Source organism: Anoplopoma fimbria, chromosome 19 (assembly GCF_027596085.1).
Source record: "Anoplopoma fimbria isolate UVic2021 breed Golden Eagle Sablefish chromosome 19, Afim_UVic_2022, whole genome shotgun sequence".
Lineage (NCBI taxonomy): Eukaryota > Metazoa > Chordata > Actinopteri > Perciformes > Anoplopomatidae > Anoplopoma > Anoplopoma fimbria.
Genome location: NC_072467.1, coordinates 18,777,285 through 18,800,978, shown reverse-complemented (window position 1 = coordinate 18,800,978; position 23,694 = coordinate 18,777,285). Strand labels below are relative to the sequence as shown.

General features: G+C 38.3%; 1 protein-coding gene across 1 annotated transcript in view; it reads left to right on the top strand.

Moving 5' to 3' along the window:
- The first annotated feature begins 5,220 nt into the window (after positions 1-5,220).
- The window catches only part of LOC129108165 (tumor protein p53-inducible protein 11-like), a 31,770-nt gene continuing 13,296 nt past the window's right edge, over positions 5,221-23,694 (top strand). The window contains exons 1-2 of the mRNA XM_054619851.1: positions 5,221-5,384; positions 8,854-8,970. The gene's annotated coding sequence lies outside the window, so the exon portion shown is untranslated. The remainder of the gene's footprint in view (positions 5,385-8,853; positions 8,971-23,694) is intronic.

Here is a 23,694-nt window from a genome sequence, read left to right as displayed (position 1 = left end):
CTCCAGTGCACCACGATTGTGTACCACAAAGACGTTTCCCTGCTCCTGTTTTCTCGTCTCTCGTCATTCACTTGTTGTACAAGTTCTTCAGTGGAAAGGTAATTTAGTTTGTGTCATGATTATTATTGGATTAACGGGTTAACTAATTCTCTCGAGGATTGGATAGAGAAAATAAAGATTAATCTCAAAGTAAATGATGAGCCAAGGAAATTATTAGCTGGCTTGGCATTTGTCCGGTCTGGTGGAGGCCAGCTCAATAAGCCTTTATGCAGACAGAGTTTAAGGCAGAGAAAGAAACTGCATTTAACTAATACTTGACCTTTGCCTCCTTTAGAGCAACTGTTGGGCTTTAGCTCAACCTCATGGGTGATTCTCTGATAAATAAACAGCCAAACCACAGCTGGCTGCTGCTCATCCTGCACCCTCCACCACTGCTCCACCTCTCCAACACCCATCTTTGTGTATACATGTGACAGAAGGGGCGGCCACACGGACAGTGGTACTCTAAACTTTATGCATATCGCTATTTTGGACAACGTTCCCTGTAGAAGACGAAAAGCTATGTCCCCCGGGGTTATATACTCCCAACCTCCCTCTCCATTTGCTCAAAAATTCACCCCTCTCCAGAAAAACACCTCTCTTCTTCCTGTCGTATAGTGTCTGCTTCAACACACCCTTTCACCTGTACTTATTGGCTGATTCTTGCTCTTTTCCAGGAAACCTATGCCCTCTTTGAATTCACACAGCCTTCGTGTTGTGATGACTGGTTCCAGTTTTTCCCAGCCCGCTGGCAACAAGCCTAAATATTCCTTTCCTTTAAATGAAACAAATATCACAATCTTATAAACAACATATCCTGCTTTCTTAAGGCAAGGGAGGATTAAGAGGATATGATTTCTTAATAAAAAAATGTAAGGCCGTATGATTACCATATGTCAGAGATATCGTACGCTTTAAACAACCTGGAATCTGAGGATGTGAAGCAAGATGAAGCACAGCAGGAGAATTTAAGACTAATGCCTAAAGGGCACGATTAGCTGAAGAGGTGGGATGTCTGTAAAAAGCTGATAACACGACCTTTGTGTCACCACGGTCCAATGAGGTGTTTAGTATGAGGCGATGATCTAAGGCTTTTATTAACTGATAGTGAAGAAGGCTTTGTATTCTTTTGGAAAAGGGCAACAAGACAAAACTCAGCCTGTTGAAATTAGTGGCCAAGAAACCTTGATTTTCCTGCATTAAGGGGAAATGTTTTTTTTTTTAGCTTCACATGGAGTAAACTGATTTGTTGCACTTTCATATTTCCTTGTTGACATGACAACTTACATAACAATCCTATCAATACCTCCCTCTCTTCAATCCACAATAATCAATCACACAATTGGTTGCTGAAGGTTGTGGGTGTATGAGCGTGTTGTTCGTTTGACAGGTTTGAGTGTGTGTGAAGACAATATGCCTCCCACATACCAGCCCCTTACTTAGAGCCCATATTTTCTTGTTCACAGCTCAAAACACACACAGCACATGTGAATGTTTCTGTCTGCAGGCTAAAAATGGTACAAACTGAAAAATGTTATAATAATCAAAGAAAAAGTGAAAACATAACCCAATTCAGTCTAAAATCTTGTCAGTACTGGATGTTGGTGATATGATTTACATTCAGGCTCCACCATCTACACTTCACTCTTGAGTTGTTTTGAATCACAGCGCTCTGAGATTCAGATCAGGAGAAAAACTCATCAGTGTGACTTGTTCAGGAATGTAGGTTGGCCCTTGTCTGGCCGTTAGAAGATACCTGTACTACTCAGAATATATTTATAAAGCACTAACAGGAAAACAGGCAATTTATCTTCTACAGCAAATTATTGTCTCATTCTGGAGGTTCACACATAGGGCACCTATGTAAAATACAGTGGGCCTCTCTCATTGAACCAACCTGTATGAATGAATGTGGAATTAATGAATGTCTTCTCTCTCATAATGAAATAAAAAAATCTCTGAATATTTTGTAAAAGCATCACCGGTTAACCTTACAATATCATTGCAATTTCAATGATGAGTTATTTGCTCAAAAATTGTGATATTCTATTTACTATACTTTAAAAAAGGTAAAAAATAAAACTACATTTTACTGAGATTAGACTTTTTTGGTAAAGCTTAGGTTTGGCTGTATCATTAATACTTGGATATATTACTGTAACATCACACCCATTATCTGTAACTTGTGTGTTTTGCGTCAGTGAATCTGTTCTTCAAAAAGGTTTTCCACTTGGAAATATTGATTTATACTATATAAGGGTACACTCTGATTTACTGCTGAGATCATTTTTTGCTTGTAAGTGTTCACATTACGATTCTCAGTGATGCCAACGTCTGAATTACAGCCTGAAATCACTTTTTATACTGACCTATATAAGAATAAGAATGCTACCAAAGACACGGGGATGTTCAAATGTACTGAAATGTTGAGCATGGATCATGTTGACACGTTCCTAAACAGGGTCATTGCTGGATTTTGTGTACAAAATATTGTCTAAGTCAATACAAAATTCACATTTCATCCATTCAATTTGTTTTTTCAAGCCTTGAGCTATATTACTGATGCACCATTCATCTATTTTGGCAGGCTGACAATAATGCACTTGCAAATTTTTCCTGCATTGAAGCAACATTTTTGATAATAATAATAATACAACGTCTCACTTAACACCTTCATCACGGTTCCCCTCAGTCTTAGCAAAGAGTCAAATCGAAATTCTGACATGCAAATTAGAAAATGTGACTCTGTGGCTGTCTGACAGTCTCCATATATATGACTGTAAGAAAGAAGCCTAAATCAGAACGCAAAATTACCATTTGGTCATGGTTTCAAAATTACATTGCATTGCATTACATTGACAGTGCAAATAGATCAGAGTCCCATAGTAGAGGAAAACATTTGGTTTGAACCTTTCGTTTTGAATATACAGTGCTGTGTGATGTTTTCATAGAACTGTGTGTACAGTGAGTTTCCGTAAAGCTGTGTTCTACTCCACGCTGCCAACCTCCGTGCACCTTTCCCCTCCCACACCTTTCATTCTGCCTCTGCCAGCAAACCCCCAGTGATCCTTTTCTCTCCAGCACTAATTCATCACCTCCTTCCAAAGCTGGCGAGTTTGTTTTATTAGCACCTACATGAACATCCTTGATGCTGTTACAAAAGCAATTAAAGAAAAATAACCCTGCCTCATCCACTTGCACTCTAAGGACAAAGTGTGGAAATAGAAGGCTGTTGAATTGTAACTGTTCTGCAATATTAAGAAACACTTGATGTTGAAATACCAGGTGCATAATAAAGAAGCAGGAGCAGCTTATTCCACCAACTGTTCATTTGTTTTCTGAAAAGATAGTCGGAGGGAAAAAAATTAACTAAGACCATACTCTTACTCTATATACATCCAATAATAGTGCCTGGTAATAATGCATATATGCTGCTGTAAAGTGCTTCATTGGAATGGCTTAACTGAGGAAAATCGATAATAATATCCAAATAAATTCAGGTAAATTCAGGAAAGCATCTGTACACTCTGGTATCTACAGGATGTTTTGCACCTTAGGGCTGTTATGTTTGTGAAAAGGAATGATTAATCACATACAAGCCATTACCTTTGAGTAGAAACAAATTGCTTAGTGATTGATTCCTGCAGGGAATCCTACAGCTTTTCTCATTTTCTTTGACACAATTGAACAAAGATTCTGATTCTCAAACCACTGTGTTTCATTCTTTGATACTTTTCTATCATCTTGGACTTATGTCAAATATTGTATATTTTCCTCCTTTGTGGGCCTCCAACAGTGATGTAAAATGGGACCGTCTGAAAGGTTCAGAGGTGATATCACTTATTAAACTTCCCAGAAGTCATTCACCTGTTCACCTGTGCATCATGGGTGTGTTTGATTAAGATCACGTATCAAGCTGAACAGGTCGTGCTTTCAAACTGTGATTAATTTAGGTAGATGTAACTATTTTTAACCTTCACCATTACCCATAATGATCCATAATTGTATTTCATTGTAGTGTTTTTACTTCGTCATGTATTTTTCATGACTGATACTGATTTTTACTGTGAATACAGTTATACTACAGTGACAGTGAGATACCTGAAATAATACATTTATTTACGTACAAATTTGAGGTACTTTAGGCTACTTTGCTTGAGTTTCTCCATTTTTTGCTACTTTATACTTCAAGTCCACTGGCCTACAATTCAGAGTCAAATATTGAACTTTTTACTAAATTTATTTGACATAATTAATTACTAGTTACTTTGAGGATTCCGATTATTAATACAACTTGTATATATCCACTCATCATTTAGGATGCATTATTATGGATTATTAAGATACCTGGCTGAATATAAAGCTGTAGAAATGACCCCACCTTTAGCAACATTAGTGTGATGCAGCCTACATGAATGCATCAATAATCATAATCCAGTGATACTATATACATTAGACTGCAATGGGGCCATTCTGCATAATAGGTAGGTTTCCTTTTTGTGGAACCAGTCATCACAACAGGAAGGCTGTCGGACTGCAAAGAGGAATTGATCAAGAATCAGACAATACTGACCACAGCCAATAATGAAATGGGTGTGTTGAAGCAGACACTATACAACAGGAAAAATGGTTGTTTTTTACGGAAAGGAGGGAATTTTTGAGCTACTTTTACTTAAGTAGGATTTTGAGCGCAATACTTTTAGTTGTAGAAGGTTATTTCTACAATCAACACTTGAAATGATGAAGGCACTTGCAAATGACAAGATAGTACAAAATGTAAACGTGTTGGTGTTTCATTATTTACCTCTTTACTTAAGATTTCATTGAACTTGTTTTTTTCTTTTTTACAAAAAGTACCAAAACACTGGTACTTTTTTTAAGCATAGCATATTCAATCAATTAAGCATAGTAACAAATATCTGCCCTGCTAAAAGCAACTTTTCCCCCTTCAACAGAATTTGTTTAGCGTTTCCTTTGGTTTAGTTGTAAGTGAAAAAAAATAGCTGTAATTTCTGTATAAGTGTGTGTGTGTGTGTATGTCCACTGTCTAGGAGGTAGTTGTTACAGTAGCATATTGGAGCATTTGAGTCCTTATTCCATCACTGACTTTTGAAATCAGCATTTCAGCAGTTCATGTATTACGGTAAATAGAATCCAATGTGCGCTTTGGTGAGAGCGCCGGTGATTACGGTAACGTCCAGCTCCCGTGGATTGTTTGCTGCTCCGGTCTGTGAAAGCACGGAGCGCTGCGATGAGACGCCACACTATCTGCGCGGCTCAATCACTGTAATAACCACTAACGCATCACTCAGAAGCAAACTCTGGAGACCACTCCGCGTCCAGCTGTAAGTTACACACGTCCTGTGTGCTTTTAAATATATTTAATTATGTCTTTAACAAGAAATATAATTTTACTTTAACGTGCTTTCAAGCCATGTTCTGTATGTGTCAATGTCTTGGGGGGGAGTGAACATTAAAGACCAGCTTGAACATAAGTCATGCGTTCTTTAAGATACATTTGTATCTAAATGCGCCTGTTAAGTTTCTTTGCTGTGGCACTAGTTTACGTGAATTGTCTGCAACATTAAAAAAAAAAAAAAGTTGAGCGTGGTGGACAACTCTTGTCAAAAAAAAAAAAAAAAAAAGCCTTTAAAGAAAAAAAAAAGCATGAAATTATTTCCCTACGTTCAAAACGTTTATCTTCAACAGAAACCATTTCATTTAAATAAAAAAAAGAAAAAAAAGGTTTATCTCTATAACCGTATTAACGTCTGAGCTGCTCCACCCCACCCTGTGTCTGTGAAGTTATTTAACACTATAAGGTTAACCCAAGTGAGTAACTACCAACGTTACCATGAGTAAGTATTCAAAAGGACAGAGCTGATCTGAGCTTTATTTATTTCAATAATACATTTTTAATTCCTATGTTTATATAAAAAAAAAATAAAAAAAGGTTAACACGTTGAACACGTTTTCAGAGTTGACTGGTTTCTAGGTGAAAGTGGATTAACCAGCGTGGTAGTGCAGAGAGAGCCAGAAAGTCTGTGTTTTTCAGTGACAGAATTTACCTAATTAGGGCAACACTTAGAATGATCTTATTATTAAAAAAAAAAAAAAATACACTAATTCACCTGTGGTGTTGATCACAAGAAAGAGAGGAGACATACACAGTAGTGTGCTGTAATGCTTATATAAATATGACAGGAGGTTGTGTCATTGCACACAGTTCAAATGTCTACTTTCTTTGTGAAATTGTAATTGAGATTAGGTTCAGTGATCCTAAGTGAGACTGACTGCAAAGGTAATGATCCACTGGGCTTTTTTCTTGGGAAAGATCGTTCACAGGGAGTAAAAGTTGTCCTGACACCTCACAGCTCAGGTTAGTGTTTGGTGTGTGTTAAGACTTGTTCCAGCGACCGTTCAGCAATGCTGCAGCACAGTCATGTTGTCAGTGTTGTGACCGACCTGTATCTTACTGTTGAGCGAGCTGCAGGGAAAGTCTAAATCCTATTCACTATGATTCATTGGATTACCGAAATGTAAGCTTAACTTAATATTCAACCTCCGTCTACTGGATTTGTTGAGTGTTATTGAAGGAAGGACAGACAATGAACGGTTGTATTTTTTTTTCCTTCAAAATGACACAGCTGCATAACACAGGTTTGCCCCCATACACACACACAAACACACACACACGTTTGTAATGCTTGAAACATTTCAACATAAAACAAAAGCTGATCCTAGATGCTGGCTTGGGTCAAACATAAGCCCACATCATGGTGGATCAGACATTGTGGCTGTTACATTCCTTATATCTCAAAATGAAGAAAGAAAATAAAAACCTGACGTTGCAGGAGACAGATGAGAGCTATTATTACCCCCCAGCATGAAGCCTTTTAAATGGCTTATTTGGTCTTTTTCATGATATTCCCATGCCAGCAGTTGCACAATTTCTTTTTCTAATCACCTCGCGATCAGGAATCAACATGTCATCCAGGCACTGTGGGCGGGCAGAGGATTCTAATTGGCCGAGGAAACAGGACAGATGAAACAGGGGCTTCCGTCTCTGTTCTTTGTGGCCACGATGACTAAGTTTTCAGCTTTGTGGGAAATGTATAAAATGAATGTGGTTTGTGAGATGTCTGTTGGAGATTACTGCTGATTTTAACCAAAGCCATTAAGCAATTAGATACTTTCATTGTTAACAAAGTAGAAATCTCCTTTCTGAATGCAGAAGAGGCTCTGCTAAATGGGTCAGATGTGGTCTGATGATGACCTTTTTAGAGTGTTTTCTAGCTTGTGACTGCAGGATATTTTCACCTCAGCCAACCCTTGACCTGCATGTTTTTCTCACAATGCAGAACAACAGCACAAGGTCGTACACATTGTCGTACAACAGCAGTACTATATTTACCACAAAAACGGTTGAAATGAACAATCGTTTCTCTTTGCAAGATTAAAATGCGTCCCCGTGCACACCACCAGACTGGGTAGAGAGTTAACCCGGTCTCAAAGGAGCTGGACTGTGAAGCTGAAATTATCCCCGGAGAGTTTAGCAGTAGCATCTTTATATGGTTGTGTGCCTCAATGTAGTTTTCATGAAAAGGCACCGAGGCAGCATCACAGAGTAGAGCTCTGGGCATTCCCACAGGTCCCTCACACACTCTTGGCATGCTGCATGCTGTGAGGCCAAAGCAGATGGTGACCTCTTTTTTTTTTTTTTTTTTTTTTTTTTTTTTTTTAACCCTTCAGTGATTCATTAACGCTTACGTTTACAATACAGTCCACCAATTATACAACAAAGTGTAAGTGTTGTAACTTAAATGGTTATTTTATTTGTGCATTTGTATGCCACTGAAAGTGTGATAGTAGTTTTTGTACCGCCTGAGGCACTTGTCCCTGACAGATCAGATACAGTGGCACAAAGTGATTTCTCTCTTAACAGGGGCTGTAAAGAATATTTGCCTTTGAATTTTTTATTAGTTTATTTTTGACAGTCAAAGAACGGGAATGGGGTTTGTTGTTTGATGTCAGCTCAAAATGCGGATCTTCTTCTAGTGTTTTTCCGTTAGTTGACCCTTTTTAGATGTATTCTTAAAATAGCAACAAGTATGGATATGATTTACCTCAAAATGGTCTGAGCTATATTTAGTGTGGTATTTCTTCACTGACTTCTGGCCTGTCTCTAGGGAATACAGTGAACCAGCAATATTCTTCTGACAATGACGGTGGCTTTCTTCCTTCTTCCATCTTTGCTTTTAATTTCCTACTGCCTGGTGTGACAGTGGGTTTGCCAAAGGCTTCAATAATGAGACCACAACAGATGTGCCTCTGTTTATTTCCAGTGGACAAGATTAGAGAAGCTAAGACGACCATATGTTGCTTTTTCAGACTTTGCTGTTTTATTGCAGAGATAGGCTGCTCAAGTCATTGATTACATCTGGGCAAGACACAAAAGCAATTTCGCTGTTGAGTGGTGTCAAAACACTATGGACCGTTTCTGTGTATATTTGGCAAGTCATTTCCCTCAGGCGCTTCCAGCTGTCTGAATAAACTGAGCAAAATCTCATTTTGGATTAATTATGTTTGACGATGTCTTTACTTCATATTGTTATGTACAATGTGTGCTGTTAGCTAGCTTGCATCCTCCTTTGTTTGCTCAGAAAAAATACTGTGGCTTTTATAAAGATAAAGAGATAAACAGAGTCATTTTTATGGGACTGCCTTTGTTTTTGTAATTTGCTTTAGTCATTTTTAAGAGAAAAAGAGATTTTTTTTCTTTTTAAAACATATGCTGTTATTTTCAATTGACAGGTACTTTTTTAGGGGACCCCGCAGGACAGTTGGAAGAGCCAGCAGCAGAAGCAGCATCATCTTCTCCATTTGGGTTTAGGAGCAAGGTGTGAACGCCCCATCTAATTTCTGTTTTCGGTAAGTAATAGTTTTGTTTTTGTTTCACTGGCTTTTAATTGTTTAGTAATTGTTATTTCTGTGTCAAAAGGCCTGCAGTCAACAGAATGAGGACTATACCAGTCTGTGCTAGTCAGCTGTTTAGAGAGCTATGCTGTGTAGACTGGTTGTTTGGAGTCTGTATGTTTTCACTCTCACAGTAGAGCATTGTGATTGTTTTTGGCTGCGTGTGTGCGTGCGCATGTGCATGCTTTTGAGTTTTTTTGGTTTTTTTTATATATGGTTTCACATTTCACTTTTGACATTTGGACAGAGTCACCCTTCTGTTCTCCTCAGCAGCACGCATACATCACCTCTGACATTTTCAACCCTTGCATAGTATGTCTGCTTAGCTGAACTCATGGCAACCTTTTACTTCAACTCTTACTATGATGAATGAAATGGAAATATTTCATCGACTAAATGTTAAGAGCTAAGGGGCAGCTTTATCTTTCCATAGGTTCACATAATCGCCTCAGAGACATCCCTATGCAGGCTGCTTAATCCCCATCTGGTAGAGGAACTAAACACAAAGCACAACCATATTTTCTAAAATATGTCTAGATTTTGAAATGGATAGTTGTATAAAATCCCAAGATACATGTGATAAGGCAAATGCTGTTGCCTTTTTCTGTTTTGGGGAGGATCCAAATATCAACCGAATAAAATAATTTTGCAGTAATATATTTCTATACAACCATGCATTTCAAAAACTAGACATATTAATGTTATGAAAAAACATGGTTGTGCCTGTTATATCTCAGAACTATCTCAAAACTAATACCGTCTTTGGGGATATGTTCCTCTACTAATCCTTACACTCACCGATTCCATTCAATAACAGCAGTTCATCACTGACCTTTTTGTTCTGTTGCTAGTGTACTGCAATATTAATCATTTATTGTGCCAGGTTCATCTAGAGGTTGCTTCATTAAAGTATTTTCTCTGCGACTGTAATATAAAACACAGATTTTGTTAATGTCTTATCATATAATTATTTGCATAATTTAGAGCCACAACTAATTTATAGTTATGTTGATTATTTGCTTGATTAATGGTTTGGTCTAGTAAAAAAGGCGGCAAATCATAAACAAATGTCTTATGACAGAGCCTAAGTAGATGTATTCAAATGGCTTCTTTTGGCCGACCAACAGTCCAACACTGAAATACAATCAATTTGTTATCATAGAAGACTAAGAAAACAGGCTGACAAGTTGAAGCCAGAGGATGTTGCTAATATTCCTTGAAAAAAAAGACATAATGATTCACAGATTATCAAAATTGTTGCCAATTGATTATCTGTTAATCAAATAACTGGATTACGGTTTTAAAATGGTGTAAGACATACATGCAAAGAAGCAGACAAAAAAACAAAACAAGAAGTAAGTGTTAACTTTCACATATTGTTGAATACATTCAAATTGGACCAGTAGCAGCTGACAAACACAGCTGCTACTGGTACAATTTGGCCCGACCTTTGTTCAACATTCTGCAGTAGGGCTCAACCAGGTTTCCCAAAACAATTTACAGTGGAGGAGCCACAAAGGCAACATGTTTAATGAGTGAAAAAATAGTTGAAACTGTTATTTAGTAACGGCACTGATAATCAGATGAGATAAGTCTGTCTAATTTGTCTGATTCATCTCAGCATGTTATTGATCAGTCGCATCACATGAAAGCCCAATTGGTCACAATCAGGTTCTTATGTGTGGAAAAAACAACAACTCCGTCCTGCATTGCAGGCTGCAGTTTGCTCACCACCTCTGCAAATCAGTTTCCTGTGGGAAACCCCGCTGTAAGTAATTTCAGGGGCCATCACATACTATTTTATGTGTTTACACAATATTTATTATTTTAACCCGTAGAGTGTGCTTGCTGCTCTGTTGATAATGTTATTCTGCACTTTGTTGGGCAGTTTAATGGCAGGCCAAGGCATACAGCTTGTACATTGTATTCTTTAGGCCAAGCCCATAAGTGAATTTCATAGAATATCTTGATCATATAATGTTGTTGTTTTACAAAATTCTATTGTCCAAATGAATTATTCTTAGCTTATTTAAATTAAAAGCTTAGAAGCAGATTTTTTTTGTAAACTTTAGATTATTAAATTATTAAATTATATAAATATATTTATTGCTACAACGTCTGTTTTTTGCTTGATTTAATGCGGTGGGGAGAAATAACTATATATATATATATATATATATATATATATATATATAGTTGAATATATAAGTGACATGAAGTTTTAATAATCAAATATGTTTCGAATAGTTCCTCATATATATATATATATATATATATATGAGGAACTATTCGAAACATATATATATATATATATATGAGGAACTATTCGAAACATATTTGATTATTAAAATGATTTGCCCAACTATCTTGCCAAGCCTCAATAGTGGTTTCTGTCTGTTGATGTTTCATTTTGATGATTTTTGGTTTTGACAGGATTTCTGACATTAATGAGGCAGAGAAGTTAAATGAAATGTAATTAATTTTCTTTTAAATAGATAAAGAATGATGCAGTCACATCCAGGCTCTTGCCAAAGGAATATACTGAAGCTAATAGGCCAGAGACTAATGCAAACCTTTCCCCCAATTGGATATTAACCTCATCCTGCTTGATCATCAGGCATCCTTTGCAGGCATTGATTTGCCACTGGCTAGGTTGATTCGCTCATTTGTTTCTGTGTAAACTCAGCTGAGCCCTCATGGCATTTGTGGTGCTTGGTTAAAAACCTGATTAGCAAGCTGTGTGGGTGTTTTCACATTTACCAAGAAGCGGCTTTCGCATATGTGAAGAAAGTTAACGATTAAGAGTGTGAAAGGAATTAGCAGAAATGGCCCGGTGGTAGAAAACGTTATTCTGGACATAAATTGGAAATGTCAGAGTTTTACCTGTGGGAATATCAATATATATACCAGCAAACATCATGTGCGTGAACGGAAACACAATATTCAGCGACACTTTAGTTTACTTGCCATGGCCTTTCTTTAATTATTTATTTTCCCTCTGTGAAAATGAAAAACGATCCAACTAGCTTCAGGACTTAACCGAATGCTGCTGCGGTGGGCTGTTTAGCAGATTTGGCCCACAATTTTAGTGACAAGCTGTCTGACCTTTTTTCTTGTATTCTAATATGGATTGAATGCATTTGGGGCAAACATATGATATCCCAACCTCAAACACCTTGACGAACAAAAACTTCACTTCGGCCTGTCTGGCTACTTGATAAGTGGGCTGTGTTTACTACTCCTGGTGAGCTGCATGCCACATTCCACCACCAGAACAAGGACATAACATTTACCAGAAGAGATTTAATCACTTCTCAAAGGGAACGATTCTTTTGCACAACACGTTGCTGTCCAACAACTAACTACCAGTGCTGTGTGTTACCGATGTTAAATTGGCATGCTGTTTAAATGTACTTTGCAATGTAATGAATGAATGCCTTGTATTTTCTGCAGACAAGAAGGAGGTTGAACTTTTAGTGAGGCTCCACCATGCAATGTTCCAAGTATTGATCACAGAGGACCTTTATCATTTGCTCTCTGTCTGTGGTGTGGGAGAATGATGGACAAACCAATCGTAGAGTCTGAATAGTAACAAGAAGGGTGTGTGTCTGTGCTAGTATGGGTGCGTCTGTGTGTATTGCACTGTTTGTGGAAGGTGCTCTGCTTACTTATGGCGGGGAATTGATTCATGTGTTTCTGTCATTGTGTCAGAGCTGAGCTCGCAGAGAAACAATGACCGTCTGATGAAAAGCTGAGAGTTAGCTTTCAGCTTGAAGACAAGTGTTTTCTCTGGTAGAACAGGACTCATGAGAGAAAGGGATGGGAGAAATCAGCACAAGTATGCTGGATTTTTTTTTAAATTATCCAACTCTTTTCCAATGAAAGTAGCTAGCAGCAATAGCTCCAAAAGTCGCTAAATCTAAATAATAAGTCCCCAAATCTGCAACACTGACAGCCCGTCCCTTCAGGCCTCCCTCCAAAGTCACTCCCCCCAAAAAATGATCACTATAATGACCGTAAACAACACATGGGTGTTTTTAGTACTCACAGCTGTCAAGCTAGCAGCTTGTGGAAGACTGTAGTGAGGCCCAATGTGTGCGTGAATGGCCCAAATGAAATGATTGGACGGGCAGATACCCTAGCAATAATTAGAATTAACGTTCTGCACAATGTGTCAATGTCTAAGTATTCAATCAAGTAGCCACTATCCCCATTTTCATTTTTGTATCTAAAGACCATTTCTTATTTAGGTTCTATATTTAACAATGATGCATTGAGCAGTTTGTCATATTTTGAAAAACAAAGGAAAAATAAGATTAATACATGTTTATATTAGCCAAACTTAAGCTTGGAAAAGTATTTGTTCAGTTTCGGCACCAAAAGAGGTATAGTTAGGCACTGATATCAACATTTTTTCAACCGACTACCTAGCTACAGCCCATTATTAGATGTCTTTGTCGCTGCCAGTCCTGAGTCAGTAGAGAAAAAAAGTAGTAATGTCTTATCAAAATGATATAGAAGTGGTTCAGTTTAGCAGATTTCAGGCATTGAGCAAACCATTACATTACATTACAGTCATTTAGCAAACCACTGTGATGTTCAAAGTAGAAGTTCTCTAGAAAATAGCAGCACAACACACCTGCTGCACCAGCTGAGTCATAAAACGTTATGTATAAGGGAAGCAGGGTGTGGCGTTGCTGCTCTACTTGGTATTGTCACTAAATGATGGCCAAAAAAGCTTCTTCTTTTTTTCTCTTCATGTTATTGCTCTGTATTCTACTCCCTGCTGTCTCTTTAGCAATTCAAGTTTAGAACAAACTGTATAATATCACAGATAATATAGTTGACCCAGCCAAAGTCATTACTAACTCGGCTGTTTGAAAAGTCTGACAGAGGTAGCACATCCATGATGATTATTGTCCCATTTGTGTTTTTTTTTTTTTTATCTTTTCTTCATTGCTCTTGTAGTGTGAGCTGTAGAACAAGGTGATTCGTCACACTAGCCAACCCGCAAATGAAATGTCAACCTCATTAATCCTTGTTGCTCTGGGAACAAACAAATGAATTCAGTAAGAAGTGAGTTTAAATAGCTTAACCATTAAACTACAAGGTGAAAAGAAACAGTGTTTAGTGGATCAATAACGTTACTCTAACCTGTTAAAACACCTCCCTTTCTCTCTTGCTGTGTTTGTATAGGTCATCACTACAGGATGAGAATATAAACAACTGGGGTTTTTTTTTGCCCTTCTGTTATGTATACACAGTCACTTATCACGTAGAGAGGGAGCCTACATTGTTTCCCAATCTTCAAGTGTGTGACAACAAGATGGAGTTTGCTGCTCTTTGTGTGGTGTGCTTCTGGCCTAATGCCTTAAAAGCTTTCCAGCACCGACACACACTAATGTTGACGTTTCTGTCCGTTGCTGTGGAACCCTCTCGTTGAACTTTACAGCCAGTGGAAGTGTGCTTATTGCTGTGTGAAACCAGCGGATGTGTTTGTGCATCCATTACCACCATCCTGCCTGGAATAATGAGCATATGATTAGCGGTATATGACAAGCTCTCCTGCACATGTTCACATGGGATAACAGATGATTCAAATGCAGACACTTAATGAAATGAACCATATGTTACTAGATGGCGTTCTTAATGACACCATGTAGGCTTTAAGGATCTCTTTTTTTACCTTTACCTAGCAATTACTTCCACCTGAAGAAATCCTATAGTGACGCAGATCGACTCCTCAAATGACTACTCTTCGTCATCCAGCGGGGCTGCCTAGCAACCAGGTAGCGCTTCAACAAGTAAGAGGAGCTGTGCGAGCAGGGTACAAGCGGAAGGCTTGAAATAGTCTTATTGTGACACCTCTGGAGCGATCTTCTGTGCAATTAACATTGATTTGTTTATTGTGTGAAGAGAGAGGAAACAGTTTTACTTCGTAGCACATCTTGAAGTATTTCATATATTCAGTATTGCTTGAATTCAAACTTTTGAATTAATTAAGAGAAGGTATTTCCCCTCTGTTGCTGTGCAGTGGGGGGTCTCCAGGAGGTGGTCAGCCAGTAAGCTGTTTCATTAGATTTAACACTCACTCATTGTCAGGGAGGGAAAGTAATTGTCCCCAGCCCTGTGGGTTTCTCTAAGAACACAAAAAACCCATGTCTGCTCCACTTTTACAAATTGCAGATAATCACACTTCCTTTTTAGTTCTTCCGCACAATTGTCGCCAAGATCAGAGAAGCAGAAGAATATCAACAGGAAAGCAAGAAAGGTGGCATACAGTTAAGAAAGATAATGAGCTTGATGGAGAACCAACATGGTTCTGCTTACATTTACTGCTCTAAAAAAAACGGGTGTAGTGGTTTGAGTCATGCAGTACCGGAGCATCAATATACATCAAACGCTGAGGCCCAGGTTTTAAGGTCAGTTTTTTTTGTGAACCAAATGTGCTTTTCTTCCCTTAATCTTTCAGACTAAACTGTACTGTACACATCTGCAGCCTTGAGGTGTATTTGCAGTGCTTTCTTTCTAGTCTGTTTCTTTTAATCATTTCAGAAAAAAGGAGGAAAATATCCTTTAATCTACTTGTATGGAACTGAAAAGTGCCTCAAATCTAACACCCGCTGTGCAGGATTTTTTTTCAGCAGTGTAGCTGTTTGTTTGTCTTCGCGGCTGGGAGATATTTAGCATGTTTGCTGACATGAGAAGAGCTTTAGACACATTTGTGCCGTTCTTAAAGTAGAGATAGCAAGTTTGTGTTTGGGGATATTTTCATATAGCAGCGGCGCTTCTCATTTAGCAGCTGTGCTGTTTAAGGCATAAAGGGGAAACATTGTGGGACTTCAAAATGTCACCATTACTGATCATTACCCCGTTGCGATCTACTTATTAAGCAGCTACTCAGAGTGTGGATCAAAAACAACCCCATAACCATAATAACGATTCTGTTGTTCTCTGAAGCAAATTGATTTCACAGCACTTTAAAAGGCTCCACTGTGATTTTTACTGTGTGTATTTTAAGCAAGTAATAATGCCCATTGTTGCCCACAAGCAAAAAAAAAAAGTACAGGATTGTTGCCTTAGTCTGCAAAGTGCAGTAGAGCAACCAGTTTTGCTGTGATGGTGTATTGTGTGGTAAAGGGTCCCTGGATACCCTTCAATAGTGCTTTAACATTTCCTGTAATGTGCCAGCAGTATTGCTGGGAAAATAATTGGGTGCACAAAGTTTTCCCCCTAATTAGCATTCATTCTGCGTCATTAAAGCCTGTCTCAATGATCATTTAATTAGTCTTGCTTGGCTAACAGTTACCTGGGACAACAAGTGTTTGACATCTGGTATTTCCAGCCACCTGTGACTCCACTGAAATGTCATAGCTTTCTCCAACCTTGTCACAACTTCAAATCCTTATTTGATGTTTCGAAACAAAAACAACAACAACGCCTCTGCTTTCTAATCTAAGAAATATGTACTGCATGCCTTAAATCATAATGACGGTGCAATTTGATTTTATAATTCTGCCGCTGCAGAAGTATCTACAACAACCTAAAATTGTTAGTCACTGAATAACTATAATAATAATAATAATTATATAGAAGTAGTCATGATTACTGTTTGGCTGTTTGTCAGTGTCCTACAGTGCACAGAGACAGAGCTTTGAACCTTTATGTAACCTTTTTTGGTGTGTACATCTGAAGCAGAGACCTCATCCTCGTCTTCGTGATGGATCCCCGCTGAGCTCTGATGATTCTGCTCATCGAGGAGATCATTCACCTCCCAGCTGCAGTGTGCACTAAGTGTCAGCTCTGCTTTAGCTCACTGCCTCTCTGCTGCTTCTGCGTTGGCTTCACAGTGAGCCTGCCGTGTCAAGATGGCTCCATAGATAGAAAAACCAAACAATCACTGGCTGGCCTCAATGATTTCTTACTACTAGAGCCCCCTGCACCCTCCGTACCAATACACCACATGAGCCCAGTGTTACAGGCGGTATAAATGAGCCACTCGTCTTTCTTACAGGCCATTAAGTTATACATTGTCGTCTTGGGTTTGAGTACACAGCTGTCAAACGACAATGCCTCGCTGTGTGTTTGTTATTGTGGAATTGGCACAGATATATGACAATGTTTTCTTTCCTGAAAATAACAGGAGGTTGTTTTATATTTGATGGCTGGACATTTACATATTCATAACACTTGGAGCAAGTATGGGCTCTTACTGATGCTACTGAGTGAGCCTGTTACTGCAGAGAGTTGCATTATGGGTTTTTAATAGCGTTAAGGGGAGACACCACAGGTAAAAACATGCACTGGCCAATTTTTTTAGGCTTTAAGAATTGAGCTTCGATGACATGTCTTCTTTCCACAACACGTATTTGGGTGATTATAAACTAGACTTTGTCTATTCGCTTCTGTAGATTTTTTCTAAATTTGACCAATGTTATAGCACGAGGTAATGCCTCATTTTCATAGTTAAACGTAAAATACAAAAATGATACTGGAAAATAAAATAATTGTCTTACTGTAAGTCATCAACTGGGTAAGTTTCATGGAAATATTTGTTTGTTATATATTTATCCTAATCCCCTCTGATATTGAAATTTATCTTTAGCTATTTATTTTTCTCATTCTCTGAGCCAGAGATCTCCACTTAAGTTCAGAAGGGTTTTATGGTGGGGTTTGTTTATACATCTTGATTTACAGTTATAGAACTGGTCTCACCCCTCAAAACACGGCCAAAATGGATTTGTTATGGCTTTTAACAGTCATTTCTGTTTTATGGAGTGATACAAAATTCGCTCTGTAAAAACCTTTGACTCTAATATGTCAACAAAATGAAACAAGAATTTTGAACCTGGCTTCATCCAATGTTTCGAGATCTATTCAGTAAATATATTTGTGATAACATAATGCATCACTTGCATATGTATACAAACATTTTCAGAAAACTTTTTAACAGTGCTCAATCCGGGCACTGTAAATATAATGTATTAGAGTCCTTAAATGTCTTGTAATTGATTCATGAAGGAATAGTTAAGGTGCACGGATGGGGAGGGATGTCATTATCCACCATCCCCACAGCTGAGTTTAAAGGACAATGCTTGGAATTGTTATTCAGAAATGCACATTCTTGACTGTAGCTCTAAATCTGATTAATCTATCTTGAAACTGTTCAACAGATTTGCATTGTTAAAAACCTTCCCCTAACAGAAGTAGTATTAACATCCCAGTACAGTGACAACGACTACTGGGATTCTCGGCTTTGTATGTAATTGTGACTCCCAAAAGATCTTCACTAAACGCTTTAGGATAACTCCTAAAAAATCACGTTGGACTAAGACGGTCAACAAGAGGGTCATTTTCCTTGCTGCAGTGTGATGTAATAACCGAATATTAGGCAGGGAAACTCCGAGTCCCAGTAATCATTAGGACGAGTTCATTCCACAGTAACTGTCCCCAGATGATTTGAGAGCATTAGTCAGTTGGACTCGGCACAATAATCCATTGATGGTAGCTGACTGAGGAGCAGTCCTCCCCTCCGACTGACTGCGTGTACAGATCATCTCAGAGTTGTATAGAGTACAGTTTCCAGGGTATGCATTGGAGGCCTGTTCTGCCTCAAGATAGGAATTCACTGCCTTCTCCATTGTCCTTTGTTTATGACCAGCTGTCATGAGGACCGCTTTCTGTGTTCATCTGTTTTCTCTGCCCTTTTTTGCCACAACTAAACCTCATTTGTATTTTCCACCACATCAGAGCCAGCGGCTGTTAGGCAAGGGAAACCATTACTTTCGGTGATTTGAAGGAAATGGTCTGGGTTTGAACACCGGCCGGCTACTGCTACAGGAGCAATCTCTCCACTTACACGATATCATGTGCAGATCCCTGAAATCAGTGCCTACCGTCAACTGAGCTCTGACGGTGTCACAGTCAACTGAAAGGGTCAAATGTGTGATCACACACAGGCCACATGAAGAGAGAAGGCCCAATCTAAGACTCGTCATGCGCCAGTAGTTTTGTTGCCCGTGCATAACAACATGTCCTGTGTTTCTGTTTCTGATCTTACAATTCACACAGGAGGCTGCAATGCACACAATGCACACCAATCAACAGTCAGACTGTAAGTGAGCCAGAGTTAGCCAGAGAGGCTAGTTTTCATCTGCTGTCAGATGTTTGAAGGCAGCCTAAAATGACAAAATTTCAAATAAAAATAGAATTAAAATGCATAGATAAACAAACAGTAACGTATAGACAAAACCAATGCACATATAAGCAAAAGCAAAGTGTACATAAGACACTAGAGCAGAGCAGACCTAACAGGCTGCAGCATGCGTCAGGCAGAACAAACACACCTACAGTACAAGCACATAGAAAACACTGAGGCACATAACATATGCATCAAAATGGAAAATAGCAACACTGAACAAGACAAATGCACATATAGGCGAAACAAGCAGGCAGGACAGACACTACATCAATGTTTGCACGCCTGATTGGCAACAAGCCAACTGTAACTGTAAGTATAATTGGTTACAGTATATAGTAATACTTGCAGTGTTCATTTTCATTCTGATACATTTTTGTAATACCTGTTATCTTGTTCACTCTTGCAGGCAGACGAATTAACAAGACATTTTTTTTTTTTAATTAAATGCTAACTAATAAAATATACCCATACACACCATTAAGGATATAACTGCCTAAATATCAACACCTTGTATTTGCCTTACAGTGTTTTAATCTAGTTCCCTTAGCAGTGTTTGGTTGGAGCTATAATTACTCACAGTCTAAATTGACTTTTCATTCGCAAGTACACAATAAAAGCCTTCCATTAGTGCCTCTGCACGCCTTTTGTTTAGTTAAAATGTATAGCAATATTGTGGAATAGATGCATACAACGAGAGAACCATACAAGAGTTTTAGCTGAGTAAATAAACTGCTTTAAAATTACATCAAAGAAATGTTTAATTTGTCTTCAAGCTTAGGCACCAAAGGTAACTAATTGCTTAATAACAAAACTATTGATGTTGTTTAGTGCTTTTTTTTCCCCTTTAGTGATTAAGTTCTGAACATTGTGAGGGATAAATGGACGCACGTACATAGGAACCAAAGTTCTGCCTGCACACTGTGCACCGTATGCCATAAGCAACATGCATATGTTGCTTATGGCATACGGTGCACAGTGTGCAGGCAGAACCGATTAGGATCCTGCAGATGGATCTTCAAGCTACGCCGTTTCAATTGCACCCACCAATGTGTGAATGACTCGCACAGCAATTCGCTTGTTGCACTAACCTGTGCATTGGTGGGTGCAATTGAAACGGCGTAGCTTGAAGATCCATCTGCAGGATCCTAATCGGTTACAAAAGCCATGGAGGGAAAGTTGTGTAAAGGATCAGGATGAGGTCGGTGTTTTGGTGTTGCTCCTTCGCTGGAGGGTATGTGAATGGAAACGCATCCAACATGCTAATGCACATTTGAGTGCATCATCCAGATGTGCAGATCACCGGATGATTAAATATTTGGTTCCTTTTAAAATGTTTAAAAATAGCCAAGGCGGAACTTATTGAAAAACTCCTCCTAATGCGCAAGTTTTATTTTGTGATAATGTAGTTATTTAGTATTTTCAGTTTCATATCATAAGAGATGCAACCGGGGTATGAACCCAACCGTGTCTTTTGTTTACTGTTACACTCCTATTCTCTAAGGTTTGTTGTTCAGTTATGGTTTGTGAGAAAAGACATCGAAAAATAAAATAAAATGAAGTAAAGCTTTTATACAAGTGTAGGCTCACAGTTTAGGACAAACCTTGACTGACCAAAACATTGTTAAGATAAATAATGCAAATTTCTCACACTGGTCTCGTTCTATAAAAACACTGTTGACACTTTCGGTTCTGATCACATTTTCTCATGGCTCTGCACAACGCAGATATCTATCCAAAAACAGACTTTGTGAACATTTCCTGGAGGTAATGGGAGTGAATCAATTTGTCACTGTTGAGTACTGAAGGTATCTGAGGTTGTTGTGGAAATGCTGAGCACTCACAGACTTCCAAGTGAAGTCCTGCAGTTACCTAACTCACTTTCCAGTCATGTTGGCCTGTGTCAAGGAAAACATGTGCCTCGGTCTTCCCCACATCCTTGGATGTGGTCACACATGATCAGAGATACAATGATTTGGTAACACAACTACATATTGTCACCAAAATAGTTCTCCAGCTTCAAACACAATAAACAAACACAATTGCAAGTACAGATGACTTTCAGTTACTGCATAGTATTTATAAATTGGTATGAAAGGACCAGGCATGTTAACCTCAAATGTCAATTTCATGGTGGCACCAGATGAAAAGTCAGAGCATCATCAAAGCCAGCATTGTGCACCGTCTGGCAACAAGGAATGTTTGTCCCAAAATCTGTTCTAGTTCGTCTTGTAAATAAAGAGCTATTTTCACTGGATAAGTGAAAATGACCTGATTGTGAGGTCAGACAGATTCATCATCTGGATGCCATGGATATTTGTGCCAAATTAAATGGCAAAATGCTGCTAAAAAGTAGTTCTCCTCATTTCCAGATTCCTCTTCCTGGTTTGGCCGCATTGTGGGAGGCTTAGTCTGTTTCACCAGTAAGAAGAAAAAAAAATGTGACTCTTGACACTATTTTGACATCTGGAATTCATAAGGGTCAATGATGCTTGATCTTATTCCATCAGATCACGGAAGACTGGATGTTCCTGTCCTCAGCTTAAAGTAGTACTGTGCTGAAGCTCCAGTATTCCTCAGGGCAATAAGAGATCCATACCATTAACACGAATCGTGAGAGGTAATACAATTACAAAGGTCAGTTTTGTTAGGAGTGGGCCCAAGGGACCGGCTTTTCATTGAGCATGAAGTGCTCGCGCTTGTCTTTAGATGCTGTTGGGTAGAAGTGTTGTTTTGTGCGTTATCCACTCCTGGCAGTTGATGATGCTGACGGGGGAATTTAGAGAGACTACCGGGCTACTGTGTGTCATTTTATTTATAGAAAAAGAGGAGGAGTTGAGCAAACTGTAGAGTCGGCTTTCTTATTTTGAGTAACACATTTTTTCACAGTTGCTGCTCCACACCCAGACACTGCTTGTTGATGTGATACAATTCCTTTTTTTTTTTTTTTTTTTTACAGAATGTCTTTCTTGTTACTTTCCAGAGATCTCTCAGTGAGTTTGCACCTCTCCCACAATATCTTCCCACTATGTTTAGCAGCTTCTTCTTTTGTTCACAGCACATGTTCTGACACAAAACCCCCGACACAGGAACAAAGAGAATATTGTTTGTTAGTCATTTTATTGCTTTTGCTCTCAGGTTATGATTCCTTTTTCACTCCAGGTGGACGAACCTGTTTTATTCCTCCACACACACTAATAATTTATATTTTCTTCTGTGATAATTTTCCCTCTCTTTGTCTATCCCACTGGAAAGTAAATGCATTGATATTCTGCACATAAGACATGTACCATCACCATCAAAGTGAAAAAACCCATATCTCTTCAGACATTAATAGCAGGCTTTCCAGCATACATCGCTGATACACCTTCCTCTTGAGGCTTCCTCAAGGGCATTATATGCATGTCATTATCACACATGCAATGTTCTTGAGGAATCGGCAGATATAGCTTTTTTTATATTATTGATTGTCTTCTTAACCATCCTGAAATGTTGTTGTTGCATTTTGTGTTCATTTTTAGTTAGTGTGTTTTTTAATTGATCATATAATTTAAATGTTTTAACTAATATAGCCTGAAAACAGGAAATAGACTTTACTAAATATAGCATATCCTCATTTAACAATTACTTTACGGGGCCTATTTCTCCTAGAAAATAGTCTTTATTATATGATTATATGATATGATATGATATTATATGATTATATGATATGATGCTTAGATAAGAAGTATTCTAGCAGTATTTTGGGGATTCTAGCAAGTTTTAAATGTTAGGTAATTTTTATAGTATTGCATCTTAAATTATGATTTCACCTGCTGTTCTTCTCACTCTTCAGTAATGCCAACATTTGTTGTATACACTAATTAAATTGAATGCATCTTAATTAAATGGCTCCACAGATGCACTGGAACAAATGCCTTTGTATTTAAAATGTTTTTAGACTTTGCTTTAACATACACACCCACCCACATAACAAGTAAGTAGAGAGACCACCTGTCGACCAGATGAACAGAAATCTGCGCTCTATAATGTAAAGCAACAACCTTACTGTGCTCTCACTGGGAAAAAGCATATTTTCAGGTCAGTGTAGAGATATCTACTCGATATGTACAGCTTCCTGATGTATCTTCTGTGGATGTTGAAATTGTACTCTGGGGTGCCTAAAAATGGACTGCTGTCACAGTTGATATGCTGTTGAATTCAGCTCCTCTTTATTCATCCTGTTCAGCTCACTCAATAATTCATAGTTTTACACGACTCGTAGCTTGTTGTCTTCTTCACATTTGACCCTGGTTTTGTCAACCAAGGCGAGATGTTGTTTAGTTCACAAATATGTACGTTGCCATTCTTAAGGTGAGAGAGTACATACAGCATGAGCTAATCACTCTTAAAGTATTGTATGCTGCCGTGAAGCCACTCATTAGGAAAGCATGTCTTCTCTCCAGTTGACTGAACACAGATCAAAGACTCTTCATTTATCC